We start from the raw sequence: 14,410 nt of genomic DNA, 5'->3' as shown, positions 1-14,410 counted from the left end.
CACATTCAGGGTGTCCTCCATGTTAGTTTTACCTCCAAAGTGATTCAGAGCAGTGGTTCCTCGCCTTCTTGGTTTGTGACCTCTTGTTTACAGATTTTCATTATTTTTTAAGTTTTATAGGACCTTAAGGGGTACAAATTACTCAGTAGCATAATTACCTAAGAAAAAAAACCTTAAAAAGAAACAATTTTGTGTTACAAATACTTTTTTTATTCACGATTCAAGAAGATCCAAGAAAATCATTGTCCTTATGGAAGCACAACAAAATTGCAATTGCATCAGCCTTAAAGAGTGCATTGTATTAAATGTATTAAAGACTTCACACTTCACTTTTTCTATCCTATTCTGTTAAACACCTTGCATCCTGTCAAAGTGATGTTGGACCCTGTGGGGGGGGCCACGGGTCCAACAGACCAACTGACCCAACTGGCTTTTTCTTAGTGAGGTTGCTGTGTTCCAGATCTCAACAATTAACTGGATGATTGTAGGGCTATTATACTGTAACTAACAAATACGATGAGCAAAAACTAAGAAAATAAAATCCAAGTTGGAGTTATCAGTCAGAGAAATGATAAGCAGACAAACATTATTAATAGTGTCTTTCTCTGTTAGTCTCCCACATACTGTACATGAGGACAAGCAGGAGGAGGTGGAGCTGCCCTGGGTGTCTCATCTCCAGCTGGAGAGAGCTGAGTGTCAGCTGTGGGGCAGAGCACCCCCCACCCCCTATAAAGTACAGGCTCTGTCACACTGCACTAGCCTTTTGTCTCTTTTTACACTGCTCTTGAAAAAAGCGACCGTACACCAATACTTGTTTAACCCTTTGCCCTGAATGACAACTGATGCATTGTGGGAGAAAGAGTGAGGAGCGGTGCATGGCCGTAAAGAACTGAATGACAGCTGATGCATTGTGGGAGAAAGAGCGAGGCCGTATACTTAATTGTTTCAAGCTATCACTAAAGGCTTCAGTGGGATTTAGAGCCCCTGCAAGGCAACATACCACAGAAAGCTCCTTTTCTTTCATTTGCCCCTCCAGTGCCTCTAGCAAGCAGAGCCCCCCCTTTAAAGGCTTTAAAGTGGAAATCTGATTCCTGAAACACAGCATTAATATCATACATTTCATATATTGTAATGGTTAAACTAATGTGACATGGCATCATGGGAATTAGCAGATCTCAGCATCTTTACTCATTACAACAGGCATCATCTCACCATCTGACAGACAAATCTAATAATCGCCTCTCACACAGTGCCCCCCCCCCTCGCCCTGTGGCCCATTACGTGCCCATTACACACCTGGTGACCTCTGACCTCGCGCTATCAGCTCCCCGGGGACACGAGCAGACGGACAGACGGAGGCCGCTCAGACTCTAACTGCGTGGTGCATTCACGGGCTTCACACACAGAAGGAAACGGTAGACTGTAGGCTTTTAACAGCAAAGTGGAATGACTAAATCAGGAAAGATGGATGAATCATCATAACTTAATCTCACAGCTAGAGCTGCAAAGATCCATCCATTAGTTGTCAGCTATTACATTAATTGGTTAATCGGTTTGAGTCATTTTTAGTTGAAAAAAATCAAACTTGTGTGATGTCAGCTTGTTAAATGTGAATATGTTGTAGTTTCTTCTCTCCTCTGGGACAGGAAACTGAAGATCTTTGAGTTGAAGACAAAACAAGACATTTGAGGACGTCATCTTGGGCTTTGGGAAACACTGATTTTTTTTTCACATTTTTCACCATTTTCTGACATTTTAGAGACCAAACAACTCATCCAGACAATAATCCACACATTAATCTACAATGACAATAATGGTTAGCTGCAGCCCCACATGAATTCAGTAGCTCCTGGAGACCAGGGTGATAACGCCATCATTTCACAGTGCTGTTTCTGTTGCTGGCGTAAGTTCTGCTGCTGGCCATGCCACTTATTTTATTTACATATTAAAGTATTAAAGTTCATTTAGTCAGCATGAGGGGTGCTACTCAGCCTGCTGAGAGAACAGTTGCATAAAGTCTTCTGTGGCTCTGGAGGAATAACCCTGATGATGTCATCAGAGGTAAAGTTACCTGTTCAGTTTTTTCAAGTTCTGGTTTCATTTACTGTGGTCACTTTACATCTAGTCTATATCCTTGACGGTCCACTTCCGGGATTGCTCCGTTGCCGGAAAATCCGCCGGATTTCACTCATTTAGACCGGATATCCGTTGCCTTGGGCTTCCTTTGTGTTGGTGTTCTAACCTCTGGTGGATTTGTGAGGACTATGGTTAACTGCTCCTCAGATCTCTGCAGGGTAAATCCAGACAGCTAGCTAGACTATCTGTCCAAGCTGAGTTTTCTGTTGCACGACTAAAAGTACTTTTGAACGTACACGTTCCACCAAAACAAGTGGAACTATGAGACTATTTTACAGAGACACCGCGGCTTTTCTCCGGTGATTAGCACCGCCCAAGACGATTGTGATTGGTTTAAAAAATGCCAATAAACCAGAGCACGTTTACCTCCCATCCAGGAATGCTGTGTGGACTAACCAGACCCTCCTCCAGCACGCTTTGGAGGCCAGACTACTTTTACTCGGACAGGTTTGGAGACTACAGAAAACCTGCATTATATAAACTAGTAGTGTTGAAAGATGTGGACATTTAGCAAGCAGGGACGTCCATCTAATACTGTAGAACCTCTGAGAAGGTCAGGGTACTAAAGTATAATCCGTTTTTCGTTTTAAACCAAAGACGAAAAAAGGAAAAAACGGGTTGATGTTTCGTTTTTTGTTTCAAACCAAAAACGGAAAAACCAAAATATGAGCTGCGTTTTCTCGTTTTTCCAATGTCCATACAAATTAAAAATTAACTGGAAAACTGCTCGTTTTTCAACTGTTGTTTTTTTGTTATTCATGTTTCTGTTTTAACCCAAGAGCGAGAATACGGGCTCATTTTTATAATGTGCATAATCATTGAAAATCTGATGGAACACAGGTCTCGTTTATAATGTTATTTTGGTCTTACGTGTTAAGTCAAAAGTTGACTAAAACCAATGCGCTCTGGACAGGAAGTAACATTAACGCGTCAAGATAAAAGTATGAGAGCTGTAATAACACCCAGAAGAACAATGTACTTTAGCTTTTGCCTGGAGCTTGTCAGATTAGGCTAAAGTTAGCTATTTAGGGTTATATAAAGTATTTAATTATTTAATAATAATTTTAAAATCACATAAAATCTACATTCATCTATTATTAGCCTATGTGTAATGGCAGTTATTGACTAGTTACTCTAATCTTACACCAGCCAGTAAAAAGGCATCTAACACTTGTGTTGTCTTTGGGTTAAATGTGTCATGTTTTCAAAGTTTCTTATAAGAAATATGTGTTTCTTTCTTTTTTAAGATTTTTTTGGGGGCATTTTAGGCCTTTATTTGTATAGGACAGCTTAGATTTGAAAGGGGAGAGAGAGAGGGGGGAATGACATGCAGCAAAGGGCCACAAGTCGGAGTCGAACCCGCGGCCGCTGCGTCGAGGAGTAAACCTCTATACATGGGCACCCGCTCTACCAGGTGAGCTAACCAGGCGCCCAAAATATGGGTTTCTTTCAACCAAATTAACCAAAAATAACATGCATTGTTCCCTTCCATGCTCTTCACAAGTAAATTAATATTCACAACTTTCATACAATTTTGGGTGTTTTATTCAATTTTATAGCAGTTATGGTCTTTCTGGGCAAATTTTGACCTGGTAGTGCAATAGGGCACTATTGAGCTTTACAGAAGATGAACACACAGGACACACGTGCATATTTACAAGTATGTGCATACATACACACACACACACACACACACACACCTACCAAGAGCCTGGGTCTGTCCAAGGTTTCTTCCTAAAAAAGGAGTTTTTCCTCACCACTGTCGCATTTACACATTTATGCTTGCTCTTGGGGGATTTACTGGAATTGTTGGGGCTTTGTAAATTATAGAGTGTGGTCTAGACCTACTCTATCTGTAAAGTGTCCTGAGATAACTCTTGTTATGATTTGATACTATAAATAAAATTGAATTGAATATACCAGTCTGTTATAATCCAAAACAACTAATCGTATATCCTCATTTTACTTAGAAATTAGGTACAATTCATGAGTGTGATGAAGAACTCTTGCAGATACAACTGGGCCACATTGCAAACCTCTCATCATATTAGTGAGGAAGCTGCCATGTTGCTTCTCTCATCCTGGTCTCTTCAGGCTCTGCAGACTGGACCACACTTGTGGTTTACTGCTAGAATATTACAGTAGGCCACTTTTCTGATTCAGATTTGCCACTTGACCACAGCACCATACAATATATGATAAACATGCACCAGCCTTTGTGGAAGTGTATGTTCTGAGAGAGAGAGAGAGAGAGAGAGAGAGAGAGAGAGAGAGCGAGAGAGAGAGAGCGAGAGAGAGAGAGAGAGAGAGAGAGAGAGAGAGAGAGAGATATCTCGGTTGTAACATTAAACATTTGCATGATTCTGTGCCATCTGCTGCTGCTCCAACAATACAATGGCAGTACATATTTATATTGCTTACCAGGGTTCCAACCCAGTACCTTCTTGCTGTGAGGCCACAGTGCTTACCATTGACCATTCCTTATTGTAATTCAACCCCACAATACCTATCATGTATTATATTTTATTATCCAATATTGGCCAACTACTGTTTCAAGGCCTTAGTATGAGCAGTGAACATCTAATGAGCTGGGTGATCCAGGCACAGGCCCAGCAGTGAGGAGGTCTACCATGCTCACCATGAACTCTGGTCCAGTTTGCAGGGCCTGAGGAGACCAGACCAGAATGAGAGACTCTCCAGTACACATTAACTTGTTAATTTATGTTCTTCATCACATTGACATGTTCATTGGCAGCTAATGTGGTCAACCATGTCACATACAATATTCTGCAGAGCAATTTAAAAAAGCCCTTATATTTTTTGCCTTTTTTTACTGGCTGGTGTAAGATTAGAGTAAAAGTAGTCAATAACGCCACACATAATGCTAGGGGAATACAGATTTTATTTAAAATGTGATTTAAAACTTATTATAATCCTATTTCTATTTTAAAACAATATCCATTCTTACTCCCTTTGTGGCTATTAATGGATGTTGCTCAATTAAATACTTTATATAACCCTAAATAATTTACTGTAGCTTAATCTGACAAGCTACAGGCAAAAGCTAAAGTACATTGTTCTTCTGGCAGTTATTACAGCTCTCATACTTTTATCTTGACGCGTTAATGTTACTTCCTGTCCAGAGCGCATTGGTTTTAGTCAACTTTTGACTTAACACGTAAGACCAAAATAACATTATAAACGAGACCTGTGTTCCATCAGATTTTCAATGATTATGCACATTATAAAAATGAGCCCGTATTCTCGCTCTTGGGTTAAAACAGAAACATGAATAACAAAAAAACAACAGTTGAAAAACGAGCAGTTTTCCAGTTAATTTTTAATTTGTATGGACATTGGAAAAACGAGAAAACGCAGCTCATAGTTTGGTTTTTTCGTTTTTGGTTTGAAACAAAAAACGAAACATCAACCCGTTTTTTCCTTTTTTCGTTTTTGGTTTAAAACGAAAAACGGATTATACTTTAGTACCCTGACCTGAGAACTGGGGAATACTATGTGTTTAAGGTTTTGTTTCAGGTAGCTGTCTGTTTTTGTCAGTCTATTATTCTAAAGGTTTCAGAAAACCCCAGCTCCACATTGTCTCATTAGGTTCATCTTTAGTGGAGGAAGTCACCCTAAAACGAAAAGAGTCCTGGTTTTACTGAGGATCCCTCCAGGCTGCATGGACCCTGACGTCACCTGAAGACACTGGAGCCTCAAAAACAAATCCCATTCAAATTAATATGCACTTCACCAACCAGTGCTTCTGCCTTCGGGCTGCCAGTGTAATGTGCTGAGCTATTATCATCATAACACATTACTGAGCCGCCTTTCCCAATCAGCTCATATCTTCAACTGTTAAATACTCAATTGGAAGTGACCCTTATATATTTAGGTTAAGCCTTAGGCTAAGTTCCATGCTGCAGAGGAGATTTCACTTCACATTTTCTTATTTTGTTTAGAGGCTGTGGCCTAATTTGCATCAGATACATCACAGGCTATTCTGCACCCAGTGTCCTGGTTCATTTTGAATTGCTTAATTTATTCTTTTTCTCAGACATATTTCACACTTGGTCCAGACCAAAGCTCTTTAAATAGCGACATTATTCTGTAACATCTGTAACTGGCCTCATGTTCTGAGAACACTGAGAGGATATCTCCAGAGCTCATTCAGTGAGCAGCACAGACACATACATACAGTAACATTATTAATATTAGTGATTAAGACAAACCATTGGGAGATCACTGGAGCTAAATAAAGTCACTACAAACTGCACTTTAGAAACAGTGATAGCCATACAGTCGCAACTAATTCACCAGAACGCTATAGGCTAGGCTACATAAAAGTTAGAACTTACATTACTTGAATATTGCAGATTGCTTTGGAAGTTGGAACGTAACTGCAGTGAGCCGCGTCCCAGCGCAGTACGCAGTACAGAAAGCAGCCATGTAAACCGAATAAACATCAAGTGGATTCACAGACTACATATTCCTAGACAGGGACTAACCTCGAAGAGAAACGGTCGGTCAGTCAGAAGGTGTCCACTCGGACGGAGAAGGTGTTCGCTGCTCCGACAGTCTGCTGTAGGCTAGGGTAGGAGCCGAGCTGCTGCTGTTGGAGTGAAAAACACACGCACTGACGACGCTGCTACCGCCCAACTCACTCTCTCTCTCTCTCTCTCTCTCTCTCTCTCTCTCTCTCTCTCTCTCTCTCTCTCTCTCTCTCTCTCGCTCGCTCTCTCTCTCGCTCGCTCTCTCTCTCTCTGTCCAATCTGCATGATGTCAACAGAGTCAGGGACAGACTGTCAATACGGGGAAATGAGAGGAAGAAGACGCTGTCAGCTACAGTTGAACTTTCTCCTCAAATGATCCCTCCCCCCCCCCCCTCCAGTGGTCTACAAGCATTGTAGTTTACCAGACAGTGAAACAAGCCTCCATAGCCTAATAAATTCATAATGGAGTCTATTAACAATTTGGCATGTAAACTGCTATATTAGCCTATACTCACAAGTGTTGTTTAATATAATATATAATTAATATAATATAATGTTTATTATAAATAATATAATAATAATAAAAAGCAAATAACAAAGTGCTGCTCGGATTTGATTTACAACAACTCAGAGGATGCGTTAATAGATCTGAGTGAATGAATCTTGGGGGCTTGCAGACAGATTCTTAAAAAGAATGGTTTGAGATATCCTGAGTGTTAGTTTTAAGGGTAGTGCCTAACACTACTACCTCTTTCTACTACAAGGAAATGAAATCATCAAAATGCATCTGTGGAACGTCACAGCCAGTGAATCTTAACAAAGGGGTAGCTACTGTAAAGGTTCTTCCAAAAATGTTATACTCATTTCCCCCCCAAATTTTTCTGTAGTTGTCTCACAAGTCACACCCTTTTCTATTTCAATACTGATGTTTTTGGGTATACTTAAATTAGTCACTTTTCCAGTGCACACTAGACTCAAAGCCTCAGAGTTTGAGTGTGTAGGCTAATTGTGTGAAAGGTAAGTGTATAACATATTGTATACTTTCCTTTAGTAATGTGTAGTCGGCTATCCCTGCCCAAGCTCAGATAACCCCCGATGACATCATCAGGGTTATTATCCCAGACCTGCTCCAGAGCTACAGAAGACATGCTGCATACAACAAGCTGAGGATAGTACGTGAGAAGAGAACTGATCTTGACTTGTAAAATCAGGGGAGGGCCCCTTTCTTTTTCTTTTTTTTTTGCTCCCAAGTCTTTTTATTGATATTTATACATAGATAGATAGATAGATAGATAGATAGATAGATAGATAGATAGATAGATAGATTTTTTATTGATCCCAAAAAATGGGAAATAACGGTGTTGCAGCAGCAAAATTTCAGACACACAGCACACATACACAGTAAACATTAAATAATAGGAAACAATATACATGAAATAATAATAGAATAATACACTAGCAATATTTAAAATATATACATTTTGGAAATAAAATGTACAACTGTTTCGATAGATATAGATAAACTTAATGTGCAAGTTGGGGAGTAAAAATGTACAACTGTTTCACTGTTTGAGAGATAGTGTACAAAGCACATTATTACATTATTACATTACATGTCATTTAGCTGACGCTTTTATCCAAAGCGACTTACAATTAAGTGCTTTCAACATTGAAGGTTCAAACTCCAGACCACAAGTAGTAAGTGTAAATACAGTAGCTTTAAATAGGCAAAGCTACAAAGAGACAAATGAAAGTGCAGGTTCGAAAGTGCAGGTTTTTTTTTTTTTTATCCGAGGTGTAGTCGGAAGAGATGCGTTTTTAGCCTTCGGCGGAAGATGTGTAGGCTTTCAGCCATCCTGATATCGATGGGGAGCTCATTCCACCATTTGGGAGCCAGGACAGTGAACAGTCGGGATTTCGTTGAGTGATTAGTTCTCCCTCGCTGTGAGGGAGCAGCCAGCAGTTTGGCTGATGCAGAACGAAGTGGGCGGGTTGGGGTATATGGTTTGACCATGTCCTGGATGTAAGCGGGTGCTGATCCGTTCGTGGCCCTGTACGTAAGTACTAGTGTCCTGAAGCGGATGCGGGCCGCAATTGGTAGCCAGTGAAGAGAGCGGAGGAGAGGTGTAGTGTGAGAGAACTTGGGGAGGTTGAAGACAAGTCGAGCCGCTGCATTCTGAATGAGCTGCAGGGGTTGGATGGCACATGCAGGCAGGCCAATCAGGAGGGAGTTGCAGTAGTCTAGACGTGAGATGACTAGAGCCTGAACCAGAACCTGAGCCGCCTTCTGCGTTAGAAGGGGACGTATCCTTCTGATGTTATGCAGCATGTATCTACACGATCGGGTGGTTGCAGCAATGTTAGCAGTGAAGGAGAGTTGGTCGTCAAGTGTTACACCCAGGTTTCTAGCAGTCTTGGTGGGGACTACTATAGAGTTGTCAATTGTTATAGTCAGGTCTTGGGTAGGAGAGCCCTTCCCTGGAAGGAAAAGGAGCTCAGTCTTGTCGAGGTTGAGTTTCAGATGGTGTGTGGACATCCAAGAGGAGATGTCAGTCAGACAAGCCGAGATACGTGCTGCTACCTGAGTTTCAGACTCAGGAAAGGAGAGAATTAGTTGGGTGTCATCTGCGTAGCTGTGATAAGAAAAGCCGTGCGACTGAATGACAGACCCGAGAGAGTTGGTGTACAGAGAGAAGAGGAGGGGACCCAGGACTGATCCCTGAGGAACCCCAGTTTTAAGTGGGCAAGGTTCTGAGCTAGACCCTCTCCAGGTTACCCGGTACGTTCGGTCTGCCAGGTAAGATGTGAGTAATGAGAGCGCAGAGCCTGAGACACCCAGATTTCGGAGTGTCGAAATGAGGATCTGGTGGTTCACTGTGTCAAAGGCAGCAGAAAGATCCAGAAGGATGATGATGGAAGAGAGAGAGGTTGTTCAGATACATAAATTCAGAAGCATAGGTGAACAGAAATATTACAAGTGTAAACATCATACCCTCCCCCCTTCGCTCCAACAGAGCCCCGTCCCTGCAACAATATTACTGTACCATTCAACAACCTAGTATTGATTGAACTTGTATGCAACCACTTATATTACATGCATCACTTAAGTATCAAAATGTACACAAAAAAAAAAAAAAATATATATATATATATATATATATATATATATATTATTATATTAAAACAAAACAGTATGATACATAAATAAATAAAAATAATACATAAAAAAAAATCAATAAGTAATCAAAAATGGTCCTTATGGGTTTCAAATTATACAGAATACAGGATCAGTCATATGAAACATCGGAGCACCCCTTGACAGTGCACTGCATTGCTGTTATTGTATGTTACATAATGTGTGTTTACACTTATATTTGTATTTGTGCTTCTTTTTGTAATAGAGCTGCAAGTTCCATCAATCTCTATTTTGTTTTCATAAATGACTTTGCTTTAGAAAAGACGCTCACTATCACTATGTAGTGGCTTTAAAATGGCTCCCACACAAATCTATAAAAGATAGCCGTACTCCCCTTTTAAATAATCTTGCTCAGAGACCACTAGAGCCTGCAGCACATGTCAATCTGAGACCTGGGAGCATCCAGGAGTTAAAGGGGGTAAAAAAAAATCAAATCTAGGATGGTGACATCATGGCAAGTCCCTGTTGTGTGACTCTGTCTCCTTCTACAGTACTGGCTGACCCCCAAGCCCCGAGAGCAGAGTGGGGCCCCGTCCTGGAGAAGAAGGGTGTGTCTGCAGCAGGCTGGATGTTTCACTCTCTTCTCTTTGTGCTCTTCTTCATCTGCTGTCAACCTAAGACAAGATCTCCAAAGAATGGAACCAGATATTGGAGAAGCAGGGATTGTCTGCAGTAATACGGTGAGTTGATGATTCTTCTGCTGACACATAAACATCACTGAGTCAGAGGAATGTGTTGCAGTAACCTAAGGGCTGCTCGGATCTATCCACAATGCAAAGAGCTACGGCCTCACACAGATGAGGCGTTCCCAGTGTTGGTTTCATAGCGAGAGGATAAAGCACAGACTGCAGGATAGGTACATGTGAAGGGCGTGGATGAAGATCCACAGCTCTGGAAAGAAAGGCTGCTGTGACCTACAATCCAATGCCTGGCAGACTCACAGTTTCCAAATCTATGGAGTCCGGGATGTGCCATAGACTTTTACACTGTAATTATAATAAATTAGTTGATACATTTTTTAAAAGCATTATGAATGTAATGTGCATCTCAGTGATGCAGTGATAAACTCAAAGTAAAGAATATATAGCTACACCAATTCTGGGTTCAAGACTTCTAGCCAGTCACTCTAGCCAGTTTAATTCTGTTTAACAGGTTAAAAGAGTGAAAACAATCACATAGCATTACTCTTGCATTTATTCTAAATACATTTACAATTACTTTAGAGCTTTCTGAAATGTATTTATCAAATCTTAATGTCATTTGTAAGAAGATACCTGGGCTGGAGTCACGTGGTACGCCCGCCCAAGATGGCTGCTTAGGTAGAAACAGAGCTCGCCTTTCCCCCAAATCCCCCTAAAAACTTCAATTTAAGTCGTTGTTCGGATTGCACTTGGTTTTCGGACATTCCTTGAAGGTGGCATGAGTCAGAAAAGTCATTATTTTACTCGCAATCAGCCTCTTAATTCCAGAGGAAAGTCAGCGCCGGACCCCCGGTAACTCTGCGGCCTACAATGGCGGAGACACCTGTTACGTTGAATAGTTCTCCTAAAGAGAGCGTGGCGGCTGAATTGACCAGCATCCGATCTATCCTCGAGATCCTGGCTAAAGACATGAACGAGGTGAAAAACGGGGTAGAGTCTTTGAACAAAACTGTTAACAACCTCTGCGGTAGGATCACGGAGGCTGTAGAGAGAATCTCCAGGTTAGAGGATGAAGAAGCTAAGGCTAACCCAATCATGAAAGGCTTGGTGAAACAGAACCAGCAACTGCGGGAAAAAGTGACAGCATTGGAGGGATTTTCCCGACGCCAGAATATCAGAATCTCTGGTATTAGAGAGGGAGTGGAGGGCCGGGATTTGGAAGGTTGCTTTAAAACTGTGTTGAAGGAAGCGCTGGACATTGAAGCTGATGCTTGGTATGAGATAGACAGGATCCACCGCGTCGGCCCTGCTCCTGCTAACGACTTAAGACCGAGGCACATCATCGTCCGCTTTGTGCGGGACAAAGCCAAGGCCGCGATTCTCACAGCTGCAAGGAAAAAGAAACAGATCACCTGGAGGGACATGAGGGTCCGCTTTTTCCAAGACTACGCCCAAGAGATACAGGAAAAACGCAAGAAATATGATGAGGTACGGCGTATACTGCAACAACACAAGCTTGATTACTCATTGCGTTACCCTGCTGTTATGACTTTCACATTGGATAACCGGCGGCACCGGTTCTCAAGCCCTGCGGAGATGAAGAGTTTTCTTAGCGGCCGGGAAGCATTGGATTGTCCAGCTGAGGACGGCGGGGGACAGGTGCCACTCAACATGGGTGAAAAAGGCTGAATCTGTCTGGTGTGGACTAAGCTAAATATATAATCTGATTTATCATCACTGCCTACAATGCGGAGGACAACTGGACTCAGATGGTCTGATTTTGGACTTTGGATGAGCGCTTTTTCCTTTTTTCTTTTTCTTTTTTTTTTATGATGGGATACACTCACGGCCCGCTGATGTGTTAATGATCAGTTGAGACTGAAGTTAATTGTGGACAATGCGTTTGATTTTTGTTCTTCACTGAACGGGTAAGATATGGTTTAATTTACTTTCTACACCCATGTAACTCCAACAATAATATATTATACGTGTGAAGGTGTCAACGTATGTTATAGGGGTGGAGTGTTTTCGGACTGAGACCTAGCTAGTTCTCCCGCAGCTTCGGGTGATCTAAGTAAACTCAACGAATGTATTAATCTGTGTGATGTGAATGAGTGGAGGATTGGAATGGGCGAGTTAGGAGGGGAGCCATAAATGGGATCCTTGAGTACTGCTGACCTGCTGACATCTAGTTTATTGGGTTATAGTTTATCCCAACGGTTCCAGCTGTTCATGCTGTTCTTTTCTTTTCTGTTTGTTTTATTGTGCCTACAACGTTCTACAATTTTGACCAGTGATTTTTACCAGGAAATTAGATATAATTCTACGTGGATTGGACAGACAGAGCTCTGTGGGCGTTGCTGCCTATTTAGACAGATATAACAAAGCACTGCCAGATGACTATGTTTAAAATAGTGTCATGGAATATAGCAGGTTGCCACAATGGTGTGAAAAGGAAAAAGATCCTCACTTATTTGAAACAGAAGAAAACTGACCTCGCTTTTATTCAGGAGACGCATTTAAATGAGGATGAATCCGTAAAATCCAAAAGAGATCGGGTGGGTCAAGTTTATTTTAGCGCCTATTCCAATAGGAAGAGAGGGGTGATTATTTTGGTTAGGAAGAACATTGATTTTCGAGTACTGAAACATTACTCTCATCAGGAAGGTAGATGGGTAATTGTGGATGCTGTGTTAGAGGGTCAGAAAATAACCTTTGTAAATGTCTATGCGCCTAACACATCACAACCAGAGTTTTTTCATGAAGTCTGCAATATAGTAAGGAATATAGGGAATGATAACATCATAATTGGAGGAGACTTTAACCAGGTTAGGGATGTGTATTTGGATAAATCCTCCCATCCTAGGCCAGTTCATGACCCAGCATGCGCTGCTGTAGATGTGATGATGGAAGAGCTGGGATTGGTGGATGTGTGGAGACTACTGTATCCCCAAGAAAAAGATTATACATTTTACTCTCACCCGCATTCGAGCTATTCCAGAATAGATTATTTCCTGATCTCCCGCTCGCTGGTGAGTCAGACTCTTAGTGCCACGATTGGCAACATAGTTTTAACTGACCATGCTCCAGTGGATATAGCCATATCTATTACAGAAAACATAAAATCTACGATGAGATGGCGCTTGAATAATCTATTACTAAATAGTGAGGAATATTGTGAGTACATAACAATTGTAATAAAGGAATTTTGGGAGTTTAATGAGGGTTCAATTGATGATATTGGCATAACTTGGGATGCTTTTAAAGCCTTTGTAAGGGGGCGTCTCATTCAATATAGTTCTCGATTTAAAAAAGCGGAGAGGGATAAATTACAGAAGCTAGAGCAAGATATCAAGGAACTTGAGAAACAACATATGCAGCACCCTGAGAGGGAAATATGGAACAAGTTAATTAAGTTAAAATATGAGTTAAACAATAATCTACAGAAAAATGTTGAATATGCACTATTTTGTTCCAATCAAAAATATTTTGAACAAGGTGAGAGAGCTGGTAGGATTTTAGCGCATAGGGTAAATCAGAGGCAAACCTCTAACTTAATCCTTTCCATATTTGATCACAATAACAAGCTGATAACAGATAAAAAAGCGATTAATGAAGTTTTTCAAATATTTTACCAAAAATTATATACATCGCAAGGAAACATTGAAGAACGGAAATTGATGGATTTTTTTTCGACCATTAAAATTCCAACTCTAACAGAGGAACAAAGAAACTTATTGGAAGGAGAAATTACATTAGCAGAAGTTAGACAGGCAATTCACAGTCTTCGGTTAGGAAAAGCTCCTGGCAATGATGGATTTCCATCTGATTTTTATAAGAAATTTGTGGAAGATCTTGCCCCAAGATTGTTAGCTGTCTACCAGGATGCTTTGCGTAAGGGTAAACTCCCAGCGAGTATGAGATCAGCTGTTATAACTTTACTC

General features: G+C 41.0%; 1 protein-coding gene and 1 long non-coding RNA gene across 6 annotated transcripts in view; one reads left to right on the top strand and one right to left on the bottom strand.

The window, feature by feature from the left end:
* ankrd6b (ankyrin repeat domain 6b) overlaps positions 1-6,757 on the bottom strand; it is a 56,867-nt gene extending 50,110 nt beyond the window's left edge. For 3 of the 5 annotated variants that reach the window (XM_035995672.1, XM_035995676.1, XM_035995677.1), the window contains exon 1: positions 6,495-6,748. The gene's annotated coding sequence lies outside the window, so the exon portion shown is untranslated. Of the gene's footprint in view, positions 1-6,494 lie in introns of all 5 variants that reach the window. The other 2 variants (XM_035995673.1, XM_035995674.1) reach the window with 1 other exon arrangement.
* On the top strand, positions 6,392-10,917 carry LOC118493892. The gene is made up of 2 exons (XR_004895949.1): positions 6,392-6,658; positions 10,317-10,917. It is a non-coding gene; the product is annotated as an uncharacterized LOC118493892 (long non-coding RNA).
* The last annotated feature ends 3,493 nt before the right edge of the window (positions 10,918-14,410 follow it).

The sequence above is a fragment of the Sander lucioperca genome, chromosome 19, assembly GCF_008315115.2.
Source record: "Sander lucioperca isolate FBNREF2018 chromosome 19, SLUC_FBN_1.2, whole genome shotgun sequence".
NCBI classification, from domain to species: Eukaryota; Metazoa; Chordata; class Actinopteri; order Perciformes; family Percidae; genus Sander; species Sander lucioperca.
Note: the sequence above shows the minus strand (reverse complement) of the source record. Positions and strands in the feature narration are given on the sequence as shown.